We start from the raw sequence: 6,000 nt of genomic DNA, 5'->3' as shown, positions 1-6,000 counted from the left end.
AAGAAGACAAGGTAACCGAGTATGTGAAGAGTGATTAAAGATCCGCGTGATCATGAAAATATGATGGTGATAGTGATGGTGATAGTGATCATGCATATGTGACCTCTGACCCCTGAGAAGGCCAGAAGCAGGTCAGAGAGGCCCTCAGAGCCCAGACAGCCGGCGGTCATCACAGAGCCCGGATCCAAACCGCTCCCGCAGGCAGACGCCCCCGCTCCGGTTCAGAAATGGGGCAGAGGAAAGCCCCGGCCGGGAGACCCCGGTGACCGACAGGAGCCGGCCCACCCCAGGCGCCGGACGCCCGGGGCGGGCAGAGCCGAGAGCCAAGGCCCAAGAGCCCAAGAGCCGACCCCCCACACAGGCGGAGACCTCAAATCAGGTTTTAAAATTTATAAAAGTTTTACGGTGCGCATTTCAGCAGCATCACCTCTCACTGACACTCCGCGCACTCACCCTGCTCATTTGATTCTGGGACTGCAGGCTCCACAGGACAAAGGTATTTATTCAGAAAATATATTCGTTCAATAATTAATTTTTGGAAACGAAAAATACATGGTTTGCTGTACTTTGATGGAGGATATAATATTTTACCTGAATCTGTAATTGGCACCTCTGGATGCTGCAGTGCTCCTGCTGTCAACTACCGTGTTCACTGTTGTGTTGAGATTTATTACATTAGTTTATTTTTCACACCATTTATGTTATTATAATTTAGTTGTAAACTGACAGTAGCCTACAGTAATTCTCTATACCTGGAGGTGACGCGTGAGCACTTTAATGTGCCACTGCAGGTTCTACGCTGTACAAGCAGACACTTTCAGTGCACGGTGGGGAGCATAGGACCCTTATTTAGAAAAAGGGTTCTATGTTCCCCGGTCCCATACAAAGCGGGGAACATACAACCCTTTTGGAGAAAAGCGGGGAACATAGAACCCTTATGTGGAAAAAAGGTCCTATGTTCCCCAGTCCGGGAACATACGACCCAGGGAACATAGGTACGCTCCCATCTGGTCACGTGACCAGAGAGCCGCTCGCGCTGCGCGCTCGTAGCGAAGCTACTCGGTTCAAACAAGATGTCAAACATGAAGCTCCAGGTACATTATCCACCTCTAACCTGTCAGTCACCATCATCACACAGTTTGTCCTCCAGTCCCCCGCCTGCTACATGAGGAGAAGTGGCGCAGCTGGCACAAAAAAGAAAAAACAAACAAAAAAAAAACCTGTGCAAATCGTCACGCTGCAGCCGCATCGTGATTAAAAAAAAAAAAAGAGGCTTTTGGCCAAGTTGGTGAGCAGCTTACAGTCAAGTCGGCACCGACCAACTCGGCCACTTGAGAGCCCCCCCGCGGGGCCGACTTGGCTTTCATGCCGACTTGACTGTATCCCGGAGGCGGTGCCGAGTTGGTCAGGGCCGACTTGGATTGGTGCCGATCTGACTGTAATCCAGCACCCTGCACCTAGTGAAGTCGGTACATAGCCAAGTCGGCCTCACGGAGAGGGGGGCTCTCAAGTGGCCGAGTTGGTCGGTCCCGACTTGACTGTAAGCTGCTTACCAACTCTTCCAAAAGCCTCTTTTTAACACGATTTGCAGGTTTTTCATGCCGGCTGTGCCGTTGCTTCCCACATAGCAGGCGGCAGGCTGGGCTGTGCAGTGCGCCGTGCTGCCCGGTTGGGAGACTGGAGGACAAACTGTGTGATTATGGTGACTGACAGGTTAGAGCCCAGACAGCACACCGACGTCTCCCCGACGATCCTCGTTTCATCGCCAAGACGTCGCAGGGAGAGCGTTTGCTAATTGACAAGACGTCGCCACCACTTGATCTGAAATTACCACCGGCCGACGTTCAAACGATTAAAGCTGTATCGCCAGGCTGCTCGTAGCTTCTACAGAATCAGATATGTGACCTTTATTCATTTAGGTTGGACCTTTAAAATTACACGTTTTACTGTCAAATGTGAAACGCAATATTGACATAAAAAATTCGCTTATCAATTTCGTGTGTTAGTAATGAAAAGCCACAATTGAAGTTGAGACACTTTTTTTTCAGCTGTTACCACTTTAATAATTGCACAAGGCAAATGTACAAGGTGAACAACAGACAGAGAAGTGAGAAGAGAGAAGGACCCATGAAAATAAGCTGAGGAAACTTTTTGGCCACCCAGTGAGATTTCAGTAAATAATGCTGATTGTGAAAATGCAACACAGTTTAACCCAACCAAGAGAAAATGAAGTAAACAAAGACTTTTCAGCACATGTGACATTTGAACAAGCTGAACCAACACTGAATGGAGTGAAACTCTTTGTTTACACCATCAGTTGTAAAATCGTCTTGGTTGTTGTCATGTAGAGTAAAAGTTGCAGAGTAAAGTTGCATGCTATATCCTCCTGTGCATATGTGATGCAGCCCTGAGTCCCTTGATACAGGCACCATTATGTGTCCGCGCCGGTCAGCCTAGCAGTCTGTATAAGCCACTACGTTGAGTCTCTTCAATAAACAGTATGTTAGAAATAGAATGTTGTCCACCGTGCGTTACTTGGAGCTGTAAACGTCACATGGTGTCAGAAGAAAACCGGATTTGAGCCGCGGAACGTCGGACGTGAGAGAGAGGAGCCGAAGTGTGCGTCGCCATGGCAAAGTTTACTCCACCAGAGCTGTTTGACTTCTCAAAGCCGGAAGCATGGCCTGACTGGAAGCTGAGATTCGGCAGGTATCGCATAGTTTCACTGCTTACGGAGGAAGGGGAAAATGTGCAAGTAAAGGCATTAATTTATTCCATGAGAGCGGAGGCTGAGCACATATTCAAGGTGTTCACGTTCACGGATGAAGCAGATGCAGATAAATATGACGTTGTGATGGCCAAATTCGACGAGCACTTCATCCCGAAACGAAATATTATCTATGAACGTGCTAAGTTTCACTCCAGAGTTCAACAACCAGGCGAAAGTGTGGAAGCATTCGTCAGGCAACTATATGAGCTAGCTGAAAACTGTGATTTTGGAGCATTAAAAGAAGAGCAAATGCGTGATCGCACAGTGATCGGAATTCGTGATAAACAAGTGTCAAAGAAACTGCAAATGAAAAGTGATTTAACATTGAACACAGCCGTTGAAACAGCCAGGCATTGTGAATTGATCAAGTTACAGAATACAGAGCGAGGACACAGCGCAGAGCACGAGGACAATGTTAAGTCAGTAAAGAAGACTGAACAAAAAACATATGGCAACATGGCGAAGATAAACAAAAAGACGAAAAGAGGGGCGTGTACGAGATGTGGGCGTAATCACACTGAGTCCAAGCAGTGCCATGCAAAAGAAAAAAAATGCATGAAGTGTAACAAAATAGGGCACTTTGCAGCTGTGTGCCATTCAAAAACGGTGCAGGAAATAACTGAAGTTGACGAGAGTGATACAGTGTTCCTGGGCTCAGTAGAGCTACAACAAAATGATGCACCGATTGCAGAGGATGAGCCACCATGGCGCACAACTCTCACTGTGGCAGATACGCCAGCCTCATTCAAAATCGATTCCAGTGCTGACACTTCAATCATGTCTGAAGCCACATATGACACACTGCAGAGCAAGCCTCGACTCAGAGAAGTGAAGAATACCCTTCAGAGTCCAGGTGGCACTGTGGCCACAAGGGGGCAGTTTTTAGCTAAACTAAAAGCCAACATCAGCGGGCAACTGAGAAGTTGCTGCTTCTGTGCAGTTGTAGTTCAAACTAATGGGGAAAATCTCCTAAGCAGAACAGCGGCAACCAGACTGGGCCTAATTAAGCGCATCGACGAGGTCAATGCATTCAGTGGCCTAGGCACGCTGAAAGGAGAACCAGTGAAAATCACAGTGAAAGAAAGTGCAGAACCATACAGCATCACTACGCCACGGCAAGTACCAATTCCGCTGCTCCCTCGGGTTGAGGGGGAGTTAAAGAGAATGGAGTCAATGGGCATAATAGAAAAAGTGACCGACTCGACTGAATGGTGCGCGCCCATGGTTCCAGTCATGAAAAAGAATGGAAAAATAAGAATTTGTGTGGACCTGAAAAAACTTAATGAAAATATGAAACGTGAAAAGTTTATCTTACCCACCTTGGAGGGTGGGTAAGATAATCATGCCCAAGCTAGCAAAGAGTACAGTGTTCTCCAGTCTGGACGCCAAGAGCGGATTCTGGCAAAAAGTGCTCGACTGACCACCTTTATCACGCCCCGAGGCAGACACTGTTTTAAGCGGCTGCTGTTCGGGATCACGCCGGTGCCCGAAATCTTTCAGCGAAAGATGTCTGCATGGGCATGATGGAACGGTCGTGTACATGGACGACATATTGGTTTTTGGAGAAACACAGGAAATACACGACCAGAGGCTAAATCGAGTCATGGAGACCCTTGATGCACGCAGCATTGTGTCCGCGCCAGTCAGCCAAGCAGTCTGTATAAGACACTATGTTGAGTTTCTTCAATAAAAAGCACATTAAAAATATAATGTCGTCCACCGTGCGTTACTTGGAGCTGTAAACGTCACAGTTGTAAACAATGTACCTGAACATTATTGACGGTCCAAACATAGCACAGTAACACTGAACAGAAATGATAAAATACATTCAAAAGGTGCTACAAAGGCAGCCAAAAAACACACAACGCATCATTTAGAAACTTCAGAAATCCCAAATTGTTTCATTTTCACAAATCAAGTTAAACAAATGAACTTTCTTCTGTTGATTCTTGGTTTGTCAGCAAGAGAGCAGCGGCGTATTTGCGCACGCGCAATTCATTTGAAATGTGGACGCGGTGGTGTGGGTCCTCTCTGCTCTGACTGCAGCAGGGAGCGCTGCGTGAGACTGGCTGCCTGTGAGTGCTTTGGGACGGTGGAGGGGCTCACAGCAGCACCCGCTGCTAGTTGAGGACAGCGGAGACATCCTGTCACGTCTCCAGAGCACCAGAAAAAGTCGCTAAAATTGTCGCTAGTCGCTTTTAACAAAAAAAGTCTCCAAGAGCCTTTGGAAAATCGCCAGATTTAGTGAGAAAGTCGCCAAGTTGGCAACACTGCCCGCCCCTGATCCCAGCAGTGTTTGAGTCTGTGTCTACGGCAGCCATGCTCTTCCTGTTCGGCAGCGCGCATACAGCGTCAATTTATGTCACATCCCCACGATTGCGCGGGAAATTTGGACCCCGAACAGCAACAAATTCTGTGGCACACAGCCTGTATAAGGCAACAGACAGATACGCGGATTGGAGTGTTATTTTAGGTTTTTAATGCTTCACGGCCCATTAGCATTGAATAAACTGGAAATGCATGTGTAGTTTTACCACAAATCTTGCCTTAAGTCCCTTTAAATATAGAGAAAACTGTCAGACCTCTTTGACCGAAAATTTTGTTTGGTCATTTTAGAAAGTTTCAATTAAAGCTAGGGTCGGCAATCTTGGAAAACTAGCATGTATTTGAATGTAGCATCTCCCCAAGGCTCTGCCGAGCTCCCATCCCATTGGAGGAGCTCCTGTTGGGAGCGAACGCACTGGACGCGGAAGCGCCACGCGGACGGAAGCGCCACGCGCACGGAGTTTGTGATCGCCTCCAATGTTATTAACCTTTCGGACTGCCCACACACAACGCGCATAGGAGCGCAGCACACCCGCTCCGCTTCGTTCTATTTTTCACGCGAGCCTTGAGCACTTCGAGCGCTTCGCCAACGCGCGCGTGCACTGAACCAGGGCCAGTGTACGCCATTGAAATGTACGCGCAGGGGACTGGTAGAACGGCGAAGGGATTTGATTGGTTTCTTAAGAGCGGTCCGCGCCTTATGATTGGTCAGAGTTTTTACTGTCCTTTGGCCGCTACAGTTGTCAGATTTTTTCCGCACCTTTTTCCGTCCACATAATGTATTGATCTCTCCGAGGTGGGCAAGGAGCATTTCACTCAGTATGACAAAAAGTGCTTTTCGACAACATCGCCTACCCTAGCTTTAATCTTCCAGGAATCACACCAGGCTCATTTACATGGACGAC

This window comes from Salarias fasciatus, chromosome 1 (genome assembly GCF_902148845.1).
Source record: "Salarias fasciatus chromosome 1, fSalaFa1.1, whole genome shotgun sequence".
Lineage (NCBI taxonomy): Eukaryota > Metazoa > Chordata > Actinopteri > Blenniiformes > Blenniidae > Salarias > Salarias fasciatus.
The sequence above is the reverse complement of the archived record's forward strand: the minus strand, read 5'-3'. Positions refer to the sequence as shown.